Here is a 17,262-nt window from a genome sequence, read left to right on the forward strand (position 1 = left end):
AAAGTCAATTCAATAATAAAGTTCATACATTAGTTCAGTACAGCTATAAGCAGTTTTACTGAAGACACTAGTGTTGTTATTCAGCTCGAGTTAAAATGTATAGAAAAAAAAACAAAGATACTGAGGAAGAACAACTATTATTTTAATCAATTTAGTGCACAAGCCATGTTAAAATGCAAATGTTGCCACTAAGACTGTATTAGTCAACAGGAAGTTCAGAACAACTGCAGATACAATAAGAGCTCAAATGTGATGTTTTGATGATCTGTTTCCTCAGGTTCCTGCAAGAAGCGTCAGACTCGAGGTCAAACTCATTCCATAAACCCCTCTGATCCTTCTAAAACTGTTTAGTGCTGCTCCACAATTACCCACAATTACCCTAAAATGACCTGAGCAGTTAAACTGCCCAACTTTCTTCAGGAAATTCCTTCAGGTCCTGCAGATTCCTCATTTTTTTCAGTGTCTTTTGCATATTTGATCCTTTTCCAGGAGTGACTATGATTTGAAGATTCATCTTTTCACACTGAGGACAATTGTGGGATTCAAACAGTTATTTAAAAAGCTTCAAACATTCAGAAGGAAATGTGATGCATTAAAAGTAACTAATGTACTTGTTCTTACAAACTCAGCAGCTCATGTCTGTCCAGATAAACTATTTATGATTTGTTGATTTATGTAATATGACTCAGTTTCATACAGGGCTCTTGAACATCAGTTATTCTGCATAAGGCTTTTCTGAAGTATAATTCCAGGAGCAGATCTGGACAGACTGTGTTTGTCAACTTGTGCTGAATCTCTGCTGCTGTCCGTGGTGCTGAACATCATCTGAACACTTGAGGGAGCCGCCTGACTCAATCCTGAGTATTCAACCAAAGCTACAGTGGAAATCTCAACAGATGCTGAGTTTTTCCCTTTAAAAATAAAGGTTCTTTATTGGCATTGATGGCTACATGAAGAACCTTTAACATCCATTATAGCTTTCCATTGTTAAATAAATAAAATAATAGTGGAAAAGTGTTCTTTAGATTATTCAAATGTCTTTTCACTTTCAAAAACTTGATCTTTTAAGAAATGTCTTTGGGGAACCAAAAATGGTTCAGTGTAATTGTTGTGAAAAAGGACCATGTGACCCCTGTGTGTTATTATATATTTACTAATATTATACTAAACTTATTATTCTGATATTTACAAATGAAATATGTAAATGATGTGTAAATTAAATCTTAAATTTCTCTCCATGTTAATGTGATTGTTTTTCCATCATTAAAATCTTTCCGCCATTTTGAATTTTACTAAATCCTACTTTTTCAAACTTGTCCTTGATGGGTCATCTGATTTTCACCAAAACTGGCTCACGTCATCTTCAGACCACACTGGCAAACATTTATGAAAAACTTTTAGATAAACCTTACCATTTTCCAGTAACTCACAGATGAATTTGATGAAGAGCACACCGAATTGGATTCAAGGCTATATCCCTGCAATACTGAGACTAATCTCAAGCATGACCTATAGACATCATTTCAGCACAGCACCACCTACTGGTCAGGAGATTTTAAAAAAAAAATAAATAAAGAATTTTGCTCATAAATTCTGAATGGTTTGCCCAAAAATCATAAAACATGCAGCATACAGATTCAAATGATACCCAATTTTCACATAACAGCCATTTTGCAGTCTGACATTTTACATTTTTGTATGGCCTGAAGGTACTTGAAAATATAGGAACAATTTAAAATGAAATTTAAAAAAAAAAAAACTAAAAGCTTGTGATTTTTGATTGCCTATTCAAATGAAAATAGTCTTAATAGACTCATTGAATCATACGGAAAACAATGATACCAACTATGCCATAGTCAAAATTGCATTCTGCTACTTTTTTGAACTCCTAAACCGTTGGTCCAATTTGAACCAAAATCACCTCAGATCATCATGAGACCATGCCAGCAAAAGGTTATTAAAAACCTTTTTATAGACCAAACTGTTCTCGAATAATATAGCAACAAAATTGTTGGCATGGTGCCAAGCTGATTCTGAGGCTGTGATATCTCCTCACAACCTCATTTTGGTAACGACACCACCTAATGGTCAAAAGTGATAATGATTAAATCATATTACTAGTGACTGTATATCATTTTCAGCTGTTTTGCCTAAAATAATCTAATCTAATTGTTGCCGTTGCTCTGATGCTCCCATGCTTGCATAACTTCTTGTGCCTGTTTTGTGCTTGGCACCACTGATCTATATAAACCACTGGATTGCTCACTGCATTCTGCCTCTGTTGTGTCATCTGTGATTTTGTATGGTGTTACCTGCTGGGGAGGAGGACTTGTGGAGAGGGAGAAAAACAAACTTAATAAGCTAATTAAGAAAGCAGGTTCGGTTGTGGGGTGTGTGTTTCCCACTATAGATGACATAGCTCAGGTTAGAATGACTGACAAACTGACTAACATAATGAATCATGAATGCCATCCCCTTTATGATTTAGTTCATGCTTGCGAGAGTTCTTTTAGTTCAAGATTAATTCAACCTAGGTGTTATAAGGAACGTTACAGAAGGTCCTTTTTACCAACAGCCATTAGATTTTACAACCAGTGCTATACAAGATAATTGTTAGAAATCTGATTGTGTATTGATGTGGAATGTGTACTTTATATGTTTAAAACTAAACCAGTGTGGTGCAGTGTATAATGTAGTTGCTCAGGTTATTGTGCACAATCTGTTGTGATTGTTTGTAATTTTATTATTATTATTATTATTATTATTTTATTCTATTTTTTTTTTTTTTTTTTTTTTATTTCATTTATTATTCTGTGTGTTGAGCTTGCTGTGGCATGTGAATTTCCCTTCGGGGATTAATAAAAGTTAATCTAATTCTAATCTGCCAGCAGGGGAAGTCACCGCAAGTGTTCGAGCGACCGTATTGGTATTCTCTACCAACAGAGGGCATCACTGACTGACAGCAAAAATCTTGACTTAAAAGGACCCGGTTTGCAGCATTTCAGTCACACAGGATTAATTTTTAGGATATATGTACATAAATTAATTGTTACTTCGGACTTTAGCAGAGTTTATTCAGTCTTTAAGAAATATTTCTGTATGTACATAATTGTGCAGGAAATATTAAGCATTGACATTTTTCATGAAACTGTGAAGCGTCCACTTCAAACTCTTGGGGAAACAACTTTTAATGTTAATCACCAATCTTATGGAGTGTTTTATGAAGCATTTTGGAGCTTGGCATTTAAAATCACAGATCCACATTCATCTTAAAAAGAGAGAAAATAGGCATACCACTGCCATGTTACATGGTCACCAGCAGGTGGTGCAAATACCATGAAAAGTATGACATCTTCAGGGACAGACTCAGAATATTTATATTGTTTTCATAGAAAATTAACTAGTATAATGAACTGTGGGTTAATCAGTGTTGTTTAGTACAGTACAGTGTGTGTCTACCAAAATTTAAACATATTTCTGTTTATTATTGATTATGTTGATTGGCAATATCAAAGGACAGAAGACTGTAAACTATTCCCATAATAGAGCTTTATTATATGCCTTGAAGACATTAACAATGATACTAAAGGCTGAAACTCCATAATACATGTAAATGAAGTAATCAAAAACAAAATGTAAATAAAAAACACACTTCAGTGATTAGACACTTTGTGATACTTTTCCTCCCCCATTTCCATCAGTCATTGAATCAAAATAATCCTCAAAACACTTCAGTAAAACATCATGCTGAAGATCCCTTTGCAAGTGCTTAAAAAATATTATATTTTAATATTATAATATTTTTCTATATCATATTTTCAGCATTTAACTTTGTACAAGCTTGCATTAATGTAGCTTACAATGTAAACTTGGCATTGTGCACAGCAACTATTACTGGCTCCTTTGACAAATTGGTTACAGTGTTTATCATTTGTAAGTCACTTTGTATAAAATGATCTGTCAATCATTCGGGGCTCCACCCAAAGGAAGACATATTTTGCCATACATCTCAAATACTATGGCCTCTTCACGTCACGCTGAAAGAAAGAAAGAAAGAAATGGACGATAACTGTAATGATAATTATATTAGTGTCTCCAGCAACAGATGATAACTTACAGTTACTGTTAACAATAACTTACCCTTATATTCATATACACATGTTCACTCAATTCGACATCACAAGCTTTGCGTCTGTCATGAGGTCTGGACTGATTCATCTTTGCCGTTAAAGAAAAAAAAAGAAAAGAAAAGAAAAGAAAAAAAACAGATTAGACAATAACTAATGATTATAAACATCACAAAATATATAATGTAACAATTATATTTAGACTTTCAATCTTTTAGTTACTAGTCAATTTATCTGATCAATAATACTATTGATAACCAAACTATTTTTTCTCACCCAAGACTCCATTCTCTTTTTCATTCTGCTTCTCCTTGAAAACAATGAACATGTTACATTCTTATAGAAGAGGGATGGGAAAACACCTGACCGAGCAAACCTGGGTCTTCAGGATAATTACAGTCTTGGAAGAAATGTGTAAAAAAAAAAAAAAAAAAAAAAAAAAAAAGCACACATTATGTGTAGCACTCTAGTTTACACATTTTGTGTCAATATTAAATAAAACACTGTTGGAATAATTCAGTTGCTTTACACATAGTGATGTTTAGTTTTAAAATGAACACAACCTGTGTATTCATTCACAGCATCCAACACAATCTGTGTAGCCAATAACACCCATAATGTGTTAATATTATACATTTACACATATGTGTGTTAATCTCTGAGGTGTAGTGAAGACCATGCAAGAGTGGAGTTATTGAGATAATTAATTAATCGAGTGATAATTGTGCATTAGTGATGAACACCTGCTGTTAACAAGCAGAATCAATGAAGAAAAGGGAAACACAAGAACTACAACTGACTTCAGCCACAGCCGATAAAAAGATATCAAGATAAAAGCAGATATTACGGCTGTTGAGACTGTCAATCCAAATCTATTTTTTGTGCATATCCGATTGAAATCCGATCAGATTTAGCAAGTGTGAACTCCAAAAAAAAAAAAAATCCATTTACAAATCCATTTTGAGATACAGTGCTGCTTGAAAGTTTGTGAACCACTTGCAGAATCTGTGAAAATGTGAATAATTTTAACAAAATAAGAGAGATCATACAAAATGCATGTGATTTTTTATTTAGTACTGTCCTAAGATATTTTACATTAAGTTCACAAGACAAATAAATAGCTGAATTTATTAAAATAACCCCATTCATAAGTATGTGAACCATTGATTCTCAATACTGTGTGTGGTTACCTGATGATCCACGACTGTTTTTCATGAGTCTCTTGTTTGTCCTGAGCAGTTAAACTGAGCTCTGTTCTTCAAAAATCCTCCAGGTCCCAAAACTTCTTCAGTTTTCCAGCATTTTTTGCTTATTTGAACCATTTCCAGCAGTGACTGTATGATTTTGAGATCCGTCTTTTTTTGATGCTGGAAAACTGAAGAATTTTAGGGACCGGGAGGATTTTTCTGAAGAACAGAGCTCAGTTTAACTGCTCAGAACAAACAAGAAACTCATGAACAACCATCAAAAAAAAAAAAAAAAAAAAAAAAAACGGTCAAAGATCTTCCAGGTAACCACACACATTATTAAGAATCGAGGGTTCACAAATTTTTGAGCGGGTCGTTTTTTATAAATTCAGCTATCTTTTTATTTATTTATTGTTTTTGTCTTGTGCTACATTTCTAAACTTTTTTTTTTTTTTATATATAAAATATCTTACTCAGGACAGAACTAAATAAATGCATATTGTATGAACCCTCTTATTTTGTTAAAATTATTCACATTTTCACAGATTCTGCAAGTGGTTCACAAAATTTCAAGCAGCACTGTATGTGGCTTAAAATCCTATTCAAATCCTATTCAAATTTCATGAAATCTGTTTCAGTTTGACTTTGATCAGATTTTGTGTGGATTATGTGACTTTCTCATGCCATTTAAAAAGAAAACGTCACTTGTTGTTATAGGAAACATGCTGAGAGTTGCTGCAGAAACAAGATTGTGTTGTTTCTACAGTGCCCAATCCTAAACCTGTTGATATTAAAAATAAATAAATAAATAAATAAGCAAAAATAAATAAGTTTGTAAATAAATATACATAGAAAAGCAAAAAAAAAAAAAAAAAAAAAATTATACATTTATTTCCTTATTTATGTATATATTTATTTATTTATTTATTTATTTTCATATTTGTTCATTTCTACATTTATTCATTTCTACATTTCTTTGTCCATAGGGTAATAAGGAGGGCATGGTTTACCTCAGACATAGCAATTAAGCTCAGAGTAGGCGAGAGCAAAGCGTTGAGGCCACAGTGACACCTTGTAGTGTGGTCGAAATACAAGAAATGTAGCCTTCTGACGAGAAACACTAAGAATGTCTCAGGTTATGCATGTAACCATGGTTCCCTGAGAATAGGAAATGAAACACTGCGTCTCCTATGGGTCACTATGCGAAATGCCTTCGGCTTGCTAGGTGTCTGAAGCGTGAGTCTAATGAACAACAATGAACTTGACATTTGCAGGCGGCAGCCTATGACATCACCACTGGTGTGACCGTGAGTATAAAAAGGCACCTGTGAATAACATCATCCGCTTGTCTGAAGGATTCCTGCTCAAGAATGCCTGAAGCATGGCAAAGGGACACCGTGTCATGTTCCCTATTCCCATGGCTCCAGTTACATGTGTAACCTGAGATGTTCCCTTTTGAAAGGGAAATCCCCTAGGTGTTGCTTTGGGGAACAGAATTGCCATATTGAAAGGATGAGTGCCTTATTGGCTAAACTAAGTCAAGACCTAAAAAGTCTTCATCCCTAAGGTGCACCAGCCACAACAATACTCCGGAGCTTCTCAAAAACACAGGCCTCAACAGCATGACTCTAAAGAGAGGAAGCCTAGCTATGTTTAAACTTAGACCAGCTTCCAAAAGGCTCACAGAGAGCATAGAATACTCAGAACTTCCCGAAAAGCAGCCCTGGAGAGAGGAGGCCTCAAGAAGAGGTCTGGCAACACTCTAACCCAACGACTTATCAATAAAAGCTGAGCTCTAGGAGTGGAGGTCGCAGCATAACAACTCTCTAATCGAGAGGAGGCCTAACAACACCCCACACTCAGGATAACTAGCAAGGAGTCTCACAGAGAGCCTACTACTCAGTAAACTACCTGGAGTCAGCGCATTCACAACTAATATGTAATGACGCCATAAGCTGCCGCCTGCCAATGTCAAGTTCATTGTCGTGTTTAAACTCATGCTTCAGACACCTAGCATGCCGGAGGCATTCCCCATAGCGACCCCTAGGGGACACAGCGCGAATACCCTTTCGAAAGGGAACTACATTGCAGTTAAATATCTACAATTAAATACTTTATATTTCTTACCAGTTCATTAACGGTGCAATGATCACTGCAGCTCCACAAACCACTCCAATGGATATGTATAATATCACCAGATGTCCTACAAAAGAGTAAAACATCTGATCAGATTCATTTTCTTCACTTCAGAAAGAGTAAAGTAAATATATGAGCTGCTCTACCTTTAACAGTCACAGTTACAGCGTCTGATCTCTGGGATCCATGTTGATTGTGAGCCTGACAGTAGAAGCGTCCACTCTGTAGTGCACTGAAACTCTGTCCAGATCCAACAGCTGAGCTTTCATTCTCCTTAAACCAGCTGAAGTTCAGAGCAGGAGGGTTTGAATCACTGCTGCAGATCAGAGTCACTGAATCTCCTGATACTATTTCACCAGATCCGTTTATCAACACTGAGACGTTCCTGGGAGGATCTGAAACAGAAAACAAAATACATTCACATCACAGACTTTGTTTATAGGATTTAATGTCACAGTTACTGAACTATCATTAACTCACACATGACATTTATAGTCACAGCATCAGAGTATTTCTCTCCATGTTCATTGATGGATCTGCACTTGTATTCTCCACTGTCATCAGAGCTGATCTTTGAGATGCTGTAGATTCTTCCAGATCCTACAAACGTTCTTCCTTTAAACCAGCTGATTTCTGCAGGAGGGTTTGAATCACTGCTGCAGATCAGAGTCACTGAATCTCCTGACACTATTTCACCAGATGGACTGATGGACACAGAGACACTCTGTGGTGCATCTAAAAGAACAAAAATATGAAATCATCTCATTCAAACACAATCTCTATTTTTTTCTTTTTTCTTTTTTTTTTAAGTACAAATTAATCTGTACTCACACGTGACATTGATCTGAACAGCAGGAGAGATGTGATTGTGTCCGTGTACAGCACAGCTATATCTGCCTGCATCCTCTCTTCTGACTGACTGCAGCAGGAGTTCATTGTTTCTGTCTCTTCTCTCAGTTAATGGCTGTGAGTTTCTGTACCAGATGAATGTTGCTCTGTCAGTCAGAGTGCAGCTGCTTTTACATGTCAGACGGACTGAATCTCCCTCTGTCACTCTCTCAGGAGACTCCACCTGAAGATCTGAACACAACACACACATTATATCTAGTGCTGCTGTCATACACTGATTATTATTCAACATAATGCACAGAAGAAGAGAGAAACCTCATGAAAGTCACCTGTGACAGTAAGAGTCACTCCTGGTTTACCAGTCCATCTTCCTATTGTTATATTAGTGATGAATCTGAAATAGTACATGTGTGAATCCTTCAGTGTCACATGACTCAGTCTCATGGTGCAGTTCTGCTGTTTATCTCCCAGATACTGAAGCCTCTGACTGTATTCAGGGTCCTCAGACAGATCTGGAAACTCTCCATTATGTTTTACCAGTGTTTTGGTCCAGAACACTCTTATGATCTGATGTCCAGTAGGGTATGTATAAGTGCAGTTCATTATCACTGATGAGTTCTTTAGTGCACAGATGTGTGAAATACTGTAGATCACATTCTCCGTATGACTACAGACCCTTAAAAAAATTCATACTAAAAAAATTAGCAGCAGCTTGTGCAGAAAAATGTGGTATGCAGAATCTCTTGAGTGTTTTTTAAAGTGTTCAGTGACTAACCATGAATCATGAGGAGAACGATCAGAAGAGGAGGAGCCATTCTGACTGATGTCACCATAGCAACACCTACAACAAATGTACAGTGACTTATTTCTATTATATTTAAGTGTGTTTTAATCTCTTGTATTGTTTATAGTACAACACCTTGTAAAGATATAAATCAGGGATGGGCAACTTGGGTCCTGGAGGGCCACTGGAGCGTTGTCTGTTTTGGCACTGGTGTTTATTGAGGTTTAGCCAGAATCGTTAATTTCTGAGGGATTAATTTAACCTCTTTACCAGCACCACATCGCAGACGGTCTCAGATTATAGTCTTTTAACATTCATTGCACACTGAAACCAAATTCTTAAAGGTGCTAAAGAGGATCTTTTCGTCGACTGAGAAACCAAAGACTGTTAGTGAGTTTTTGAAATGAGCGCATGCGTAAGAACAGCCCCCCTCCTTCACAGCTCATTTGGAGGGAACGCCTCCCAACTTGTGCACGAGTATTGGAACACGAGTGTTTACCACCGGCATTCGCTGTGTCGTGTTAGTGGATTCATTATGTCGGACTCACTGCAGGTAACTCATAATCTGCAGTTGTTACTCCTGTCTCCTGACAAAAACATTGCATGTGGCGCCTGTGGAGTGTGGAAAGTTACTGGAGCGCGCAGCCGCGCACGTCTCGCACAAGGAACGTCACGGCAGTGATTGACAAGCCAGAGGGCCAATTGGCTGATGTTTTTAAGGCCCTACCTCGTGCACAGATGATGTATATTAATATTATTCCTTTCAGTGCACCTAATAAATAGTCTTTTATCAGTTAGTAAAGACAGTTTCAAGTAATATTGCAAAAATGTATAAAACAAAACATCCTCTTTAGCACCTTTAATGTCATGTGGAGAAACCGTGTATCATTAGAAAGATTAAAGGCTCCAGTTTCGATAATAGACCATGTTTTATAATAAAACAAGTCATCTCTGCAGCGGTTTATTTGTGTTCACACAGCTCCACTGAACAGCACCTTTTAGTCCAAAAGTGCATATCTTTGGGAAAATGATTTATATTTATATTGGTTTATTCTCATGTTTGCAAAATATTTTGTCACACAGAATATTATTTCTATTCATTTAACACTGAATTATGCAATCTGAAGATCTAAAACAGGGTAGAGTGATCTCTGTCTGTTCTGTTCCGGGTTTTGCATGTGAGTTGTATGACTCAGTGAGTGCTGATTTAGTCTACGACTGTCAATCATCTTACGTGGCATTAATTCCTGCCTTCTACATGACCACATCCTGTGTAAACTTCCTCCTTCACTGCTCAGTGAAAACAAAGCCAAAGAAATGCTTCTACATGTCAAAAAATAAGAAAATAAACACTATTATGATAGTATATGATGTATGTGTGTTTTTAATGTGATTTGGGGTATTTTCATATGAGTAAAGAATGTTTACATACTATACATGCTAAGCAAGTGTAGCAAGCTCCATGTAAAATGTTAAATATAACATATTTCAACCAAATTTTTATGACCAAAATTCATATTAGGTTGCAATCAAAAGTTATTACAAACACTGTGAATTTTGAGTAAATGCGTAATATTAATGTTTTAAATTGTGTATCTTGATGCTAATTGTAGCTTTAATGCACCTGCTGCTCCAGGAGCTATATCTATTTCACAATCTTTTTTGTTAAAATAATTTACATAAGGTCACAAGAATATGCTTTATTTATTTATTTATTTATTTATTTTAAAAAGACTTCAGGCACTAAGTGGATTAACAAATCTAGGATGAAAGCGGTGTGGATGGGCAAGCAATGTCAGAATAAAGGCTAATAATGGCTGAATAAAAACAAAATAATAATTATAAAAGAATAATGAATATTAAGTTTAATACCGGCAAAGGTGCTAACATTCATTGAGAGAGAACAATAGAATCGTTAATGGGGCAGTTCTTCATGCCAAACATTAGGGTGTTTTCACACTTGGCCCTTTTCAGGGGTCTGAGCACAGTTTGCATGATTTTTGGCCCATATGTGAACACTTCAAACAGTCTCAGACCCTTAAAAGCGAACCAAACCGAGACCAACTCAGGAGGTGGTCTAAGTACGATTCAAATTCATTTTACAATATGGTTCGCTAAAAACGTCTCGGGTTACAGATGTAACCCTGGTTCCCTGAGTAGGGAACGAGATGCTGTGTGGTAACGCATTGGTAACCTTCTGCGTGATGTCGTCACTGAAGCACTCATGTATCTAACCAATCGCGTAGCAAGACGTCAGAGACGGGTGACGTCACGGACCAGGAAACTATAAAGCATACCCGGATGCAGAGCACGCTAGCTTCTGGATAAGTCTGAAACAAGTGCTCGCAAGTATGCAGGGGTACGGCAAGAGACGCAGCGTCTCGTTCCCTACTCAGGGAACCAGGGTTACTTCTGTAACCCGAGACGTTCCCTTTCGTGGGAACTGTCAACGCTGCGTGGTAACGCATTGGGAACGCTATCCCAACTGTGCCGTAGCGGCAAATACTTGCCAAGTTATCTTGACAGGACTGATGACCCCGGAGTGGAGCCAACATCAAGGTTATAAAACCTCACAAATGTGTGCTGGCATGACCAACCAGCTGCATCACAGATGTCACTGATGGAGACACCCGACATCAAAGCTTTTGATGCCGCCATACCCCTGGTAGAATGGGCGCGAACATTTAAAGGAGAAGGCTGTCCGGCCACTTCATATGCAAGTGTGATGGCCTCGACCACCCACTTACTCATCCTCTGCTTGGATGCAGGGCCCCCCTTCTTAGGGGACCCATAACAGACAAATAACTGATCAGTTTTACGCCACAGGGCAGCTCTGTGGACGTACGTATCCAAAGCCCTTACAGGGCAAAGCAGATTTAGTCTTTCCGGATGGAAGGCCTGGAGCACAATGGGACCTGGGACATGGGTAGGGACCTTAGGGACATAGCCTGGTCTAGGATGCAGGAATGCTTTCACCATTCCTGGAGCAAACTCAAGATATGAAGGAGCAACCGACAGTGCTTGTAAATCTCCTATCTTTTTCAGAGAAGTGATAGCGAGTAAGAAAATAGTCTTTAGAGTGAGGAACCTCTCAGGAACCTCCTCTAGTGGTTCAAAGGGTGCCTCGGTCAACCCTTGTAAAACCACGGCCAAGTCCCAGGCCGGAACCCTTGTGCGCACTGGAGGCCTAAACCTCAGTGTGCCACGGAGGAAGCGAGTGACCAGGGGGTCTCGACCCACCGAGAGGCCACCCTCAAGAGGAATGTGAAAGGCAGAGATAGCCGCAACATAAACCTTCAATGTTGAAGGGGATAGGCCCTCCGAGAACTTTTCTTGGAGAAATGTTAGCACATAGCTAATAGAAGCGTGGACAGGGTCCACATTATTGCGCCTGCACCAGGCAGAAAACAAATTCCACTTATATGAATAAAGCTTCCTCGTGGCGGGAGCTCTGGATTTCAATATAGTTTCCACAACCTCGGTTGGGAGACAAGCATCTATGAACCTGGCCCCCTCAGAGGCCAGGCCCACAGCTTCCATAGTTCTGGGCGGGGATGTATTATCAGACCGCCCGCTTGTGACAGCAGGTCCTGTCTGAGGGGAAGCTCCATTGGGGAGCCGTCTAATAGGGACACTAGGTCCGAGAACCATATTCTGGTTGGCCAAAAGGGTGCTACCAGTATTAGGCTGCCCCCCTCCCGGCGTACTTTCTCCAGAACTCCCGGGAGCAAGGCGATCGGGGGAAATGCGTACAGACGCCGCCTCGGCCACGTCTGTACCATGGCATTCAGCCCCAGAGGTGCTGGATGGGTAAGGGAGTACCAGAGCGGGCACTGGGTTGACTCTCCCGAAGCAAAGAGGTCGACTTCTGCGCGACCGAAATTTCTCCACAGGAGATCCACCACTTCTGGGTGGAGTCTCCATTCCCCGGGCCTCGGGCCCTGCCTCGACAGGGCGTCCGCTCCCATATTTTGGTGCCCCAGGATGTAAGCTGCTCTCAGGGAGAGCAGCTTCCCTTGGGCCCACAGGAGGATCTGATGGGCCAAGTAATAAAGTTGGTGAGACCGCAAACCCCCCTGATGGTTTATATAGGCGACCACTGCAGTGTTGTCCGTACGGAACTGTTTTACAGTGAGTGACTGGCCTAGTTTCACCCCTTTCACGGCCGTTAGAATGGCACTCACACGAGCGGGAGACAGATGTGCCCGCATCGTGGTGGAGTCCCAAACTACACCCAGATAAGTGATAGTCTGAGCCGGAACTAGCACACTCTTTTTGGCGTTGAGCCTCAACCCAAGCCTCTCCATGTGACGCAGAAAAACATCTCGATGCTGGACTGCCAGTTGCTCTGACTGAGCTAAAATCAACCAATCGTCGATGTAATTCAGTACGCGGATGCCCTGAAGCCTCAGCGGGGCCAGTGCCGCATCCACGCACTTCGTGAATGTGCGGGGTGATAATGCAAGTGTGATGGCCTCGACCACCCACTTACTCATATGGAGGACCCCGTTGAATCTGGACGGGAGAGACCCGAACTGTATTCTGTAACCCTTTTCTATCATGAGCAGCACCCATTTCGATATATTTGGAAGGAGTTTCCACTCTGCCAAAAAATCTACTAAGGGAACCAGTCTCTCGAGACCGGCCTCTGGTGTTTTTTGAGCACTTGACTCGATGCTCTGACACGGCACGCCGGCAGATGATAACCGAATCAAGTGGCTGGCCCTCCTCGAAGGGTTGGCGGGGACCGCCGTGCCCTGATGCACACTGGGCGACAGGGTTGACGGACTGATCCCCTGAGGGTGCCGAAGAGGAGCGGGGTTTAGATGTATTTTTCCCCGGCTTCCTTCGGAGGGGGCCACCCTCATTGGGTCCTGACCCACAGATATCAGGAACGCTTCGAAGCCTTCCGAGCAACAATAACGGCCCGCAGGTCCGTTTTGCCTTTGGAAGGCTTCTTCTGAGCGGACTGAACCGATCCCCAAGCTGTTTGCGGGGGAGCGCGGGCGGTCACGCTCACTTTTTGTTGCGCTCTGAGGTGCGCTGAGGAGCTCGTGGATGGCCGAGAGCCATAGAGCGGCGGGGGATGAACCTCTGGAACGCCGCTGACTGTTTTTTAGCCTCCTGGAACCTCTCGACGACTGTATTGACAGCGTCGCCGAAGAGGCCCGCAGGAGACAGCGGCGCGTCCATAAGGGCAGCTTTGTCTCGCTCCCTTACGTCCGAGAGGTTCAGCCACAAATGTCTCTCCGTGGCCACCAAGGCTGCCATAGACCGGCCGATTTCTTTGGCCGTCTCTTTGGTGGCACGGAGAGCCAGGTCAGTTGCCATCCTGATCTCCTGGATACAATCAAATGTGGCCTCCCCGCTCTCATCAATCTCCCCCAGCAGGTCTGCTTGATAGACTTGGAGCAGCGACATCGTATGTAAACATGCCGCCGCCTGACCTGCTGCCGTATATGCTTTGCCCACCAAGTTAGATGTAGTTCTTAGCGGCTTGGTGGGCAATGTCGGGGCCTTTAGCGACGACGCCGACTCGGGTGAGAGATAGCCCGCGAGCGTCTCTTCAACCCGGGGCATCGCCGCATAACCATGCTGTCTCAGCCCTACTATATTGCTATATACAGATGTTTGTGGGCTGTATACACGATGTTGCACGGGCCTCCTCCATGACCTCGACACCTCAGTGTGGAGGTCCGTGAAGAAAGGCAAACCCCGACGCTGAGGTAGCGACCGAGCGGGCAGAAAGCGCTCATCCAACTTGCTCTTAGGTCTAGACTCTGCCCGCTCTGCTGGCCAATCGATATTTAATTTGGCAACAGCCCTGGTCACTACCTCCAGGAGCTCCTCATATGCTGGGGAAGAGGATGGCGGGTCCTCTTCCCTAGTCTCGACGCTCACCACATCAACCTCCTCGGAGGAAGAGAGATGAAGCGCCAGTGCCTCTCTCTGGGGGGAAGAAACCGCTACGCGTGCTTCCGACGCCCGAGAAGAGGCACTGGGGCTGGCGGGTAAAGGGCGAGATAAGGCTGGGCCCGTCTCAACCCCCTCTGCCAGCTCCATTTGCGAATCCCACGACAAAAGCCGGCGCTGCGCCTCAGCAGCAGCAGGACCCGACCCGCGAGGAACGCTCGCCGAGGCACCCTCCTCGAAGAGTGCCCGGAGAGATCTCAATACTCTGAGGGTTAATTTCTCGCAATGCACGCAGACAGCTCCCTCGAGAGCTGCCTGGGCATGCTCAACCCCCAGACAAACGACACACATGTCATGTGTGTCCCCGTCCGGGATGTATCTAGGACAGTGATGCGCACATTTCCTGTATCGTTTCTCTTTCGCCATTATAACTGTCTTATGTGTGGTGTACTGCAGCTCTTGTCCTCAGACGAAGAGTTTTGTCTTTTTTAGATAATAAGGAGACAAACAACACCAAATAAGACAAGATTACATAGAGTGCTTTGTTGAAGACACAGAAGCTAGCGTGCTCTGCATCCGGGTATGCTTTATAGTTTCCTGGTCCGTGACGTCACCCGTCTCTGACGTCTCGCTACGCGATTGGTTAGATACATGAGTGCTTCAGTGACGACATCACGCAGAAGGTTCCCAATGCGTTACCACGCAGCGTCGACAGTTCCCACGAAAGGGAACACAAACCACTCTGGGCATTTCTGTTCGTAAATTCTGATTTAGTTCTCTATAAATTATTTGTTCACAACGTATAGTTGTTTATTGTAATTTTATCTGCTTTCAAACTGTATTTAGATGCACCTGCATGCCTTGTCAGTTTCAATTTATTTGATATAAGGTTTTATGATTAAACTAGGTATTAGTTGTGTGGTTAAAGCATATTTATAACACTGCTGAACTTGACAGTATTTTCTCTCTCCTAGTTATTGCTTTAGAGAGCTCAGTTGTTGTAGTTGTATGCAATGAAACAAAACAAAACAAAAGCAAAACACAAAATAAACAAAGTAAAGATGAGTATGACTGATTACATCAAGGTTTCTATAGATATCACAATATATCGTTACTGTGAATTATTATTAAAAGTATGTTTATAAAAAAAAAAAAATATATATATATATATATATATATATATATATATATATATATATATATATGTTTGAGATTATATAACTCCATATTAATAACAGTCTGAGTAATTCTGAGTCTTGAACTGTAAACTCCCAGGTGTCAGCTTTCTAAATAAATGTGTCCCATGCTGGAAAAATGAGCCACAATGAGCAAAAGTTATTGTTATTCTCACATTCTCTATTAAAAAAGAAACTTCAAAATGATGTATGTTTGAATGAAAAAATGAATGAGCTACACCTGTTTGAAGGCGATAGAGTCAGCAAAGTCAATTTTGAGAAAAATCAAGTTAAAGTTTTCTGAAGGTTCCAAAACAAAATCACCAGCAACTATACCTTAAAACCCCTGGTAATATCACACAATTTGGCACAAACCAAAATGGATTTTTTGAAATACTGTAATTCTGTGTATATCAGGATTGCTCGCTGTCTGAGGCGTCATTGGGCGCGCACTTCGGATCTGTCAGTCAGTGCAAGTAAGATCGAATTGTTTATATCAGCATGAGTTTAAAAATCATATTTAATTGGTTCAGACTCATGCCATCGAGAATTCGCTATTAATATTCACAAAGTTAGAATGCTGCACCTTACAGCGATTTCAAACTTGTGCTGAGGGAAGCGTCAGTCGTCCAGAAGCGAGCAGAGAAAGACTGCATTTTTTCTTGTTCAAAGGAAAGAAACTCCTCTCAGGAAATATGCAAATAAAGCTTTTAGATGTTTAATTGCTATTTGGAGCAATGGGATGACTAGACAGGGACGTAATTAACTAATTTTTATGAAAACCAAAATTGACATTGCCTGTCGCTTGAAATTAGCCCATGCACATTCCAACTCATTGTGCCATCATGGTCACATATGTTCATTATGTGTCTATCTAGAATGACTTTTGAGCAGCAACCTTTTAATTCTGGGTAAGCCATTTATGCCCTACTTTCCAAAATGTGGGGTTAAGCACATATGTCCTTCCATTTCCTCTTTCAGGCCAATGCAAATCAAGCACCATCTACAGTAAAAGCTGTAAAATCTTACCTGTTTCACGAACACTCATGACCAGAGACAACAGAACAACTGAGCAGAGTGACACCAGCAGT

General features: G+C 40.7%; 2 protein-coding genes and 1 pseudogene across 2 annotated transcripts in view; 2 read left to right on the forward strand and 1 right to left on the reverse strand.

Moving 5' to 3' along the window:
- LOC137032441 (B-cell receptor CD22-like) overlaps positions 1-17,262 on the forward strand; it is a 900,294-nt gene that overhangs the window by 585,803 nt on the left and 297,229 nt on the right. The gene's annotated exons all lie outside the window — the stretch shown is intronic.
- LOC137031666 (CMRF35-like molecule 7) overlaps positions 1-17,262 on the forward strand; it is a 215,507-nt gene that overhangs the window by 9,294 nt on the left and 188,951 nt on the right. The window lies entirely within an intron of this gene.
- On the reverse strand, positions 712-9,132 carry LOC137031535 (B-cell receptor CD22-like; annotated as a pseudogene).

Source organism: Chanodichthys erythropterus, chromosome 12 (assembly GCF_024489055.1).
Source record: "Chanodichthys erythropterus isolate Z2021 chromosome 12, ASM2448905v1, whole genome shotgun sequence".
In the NCBI taxonomy this organism is placed as follows: Eukaryota; Metazoa; Chordata; class Actinopteri; order Cypriniformes; family Xenocyprididae; genus Chanodichthys; species Chanodichthys erythropterus.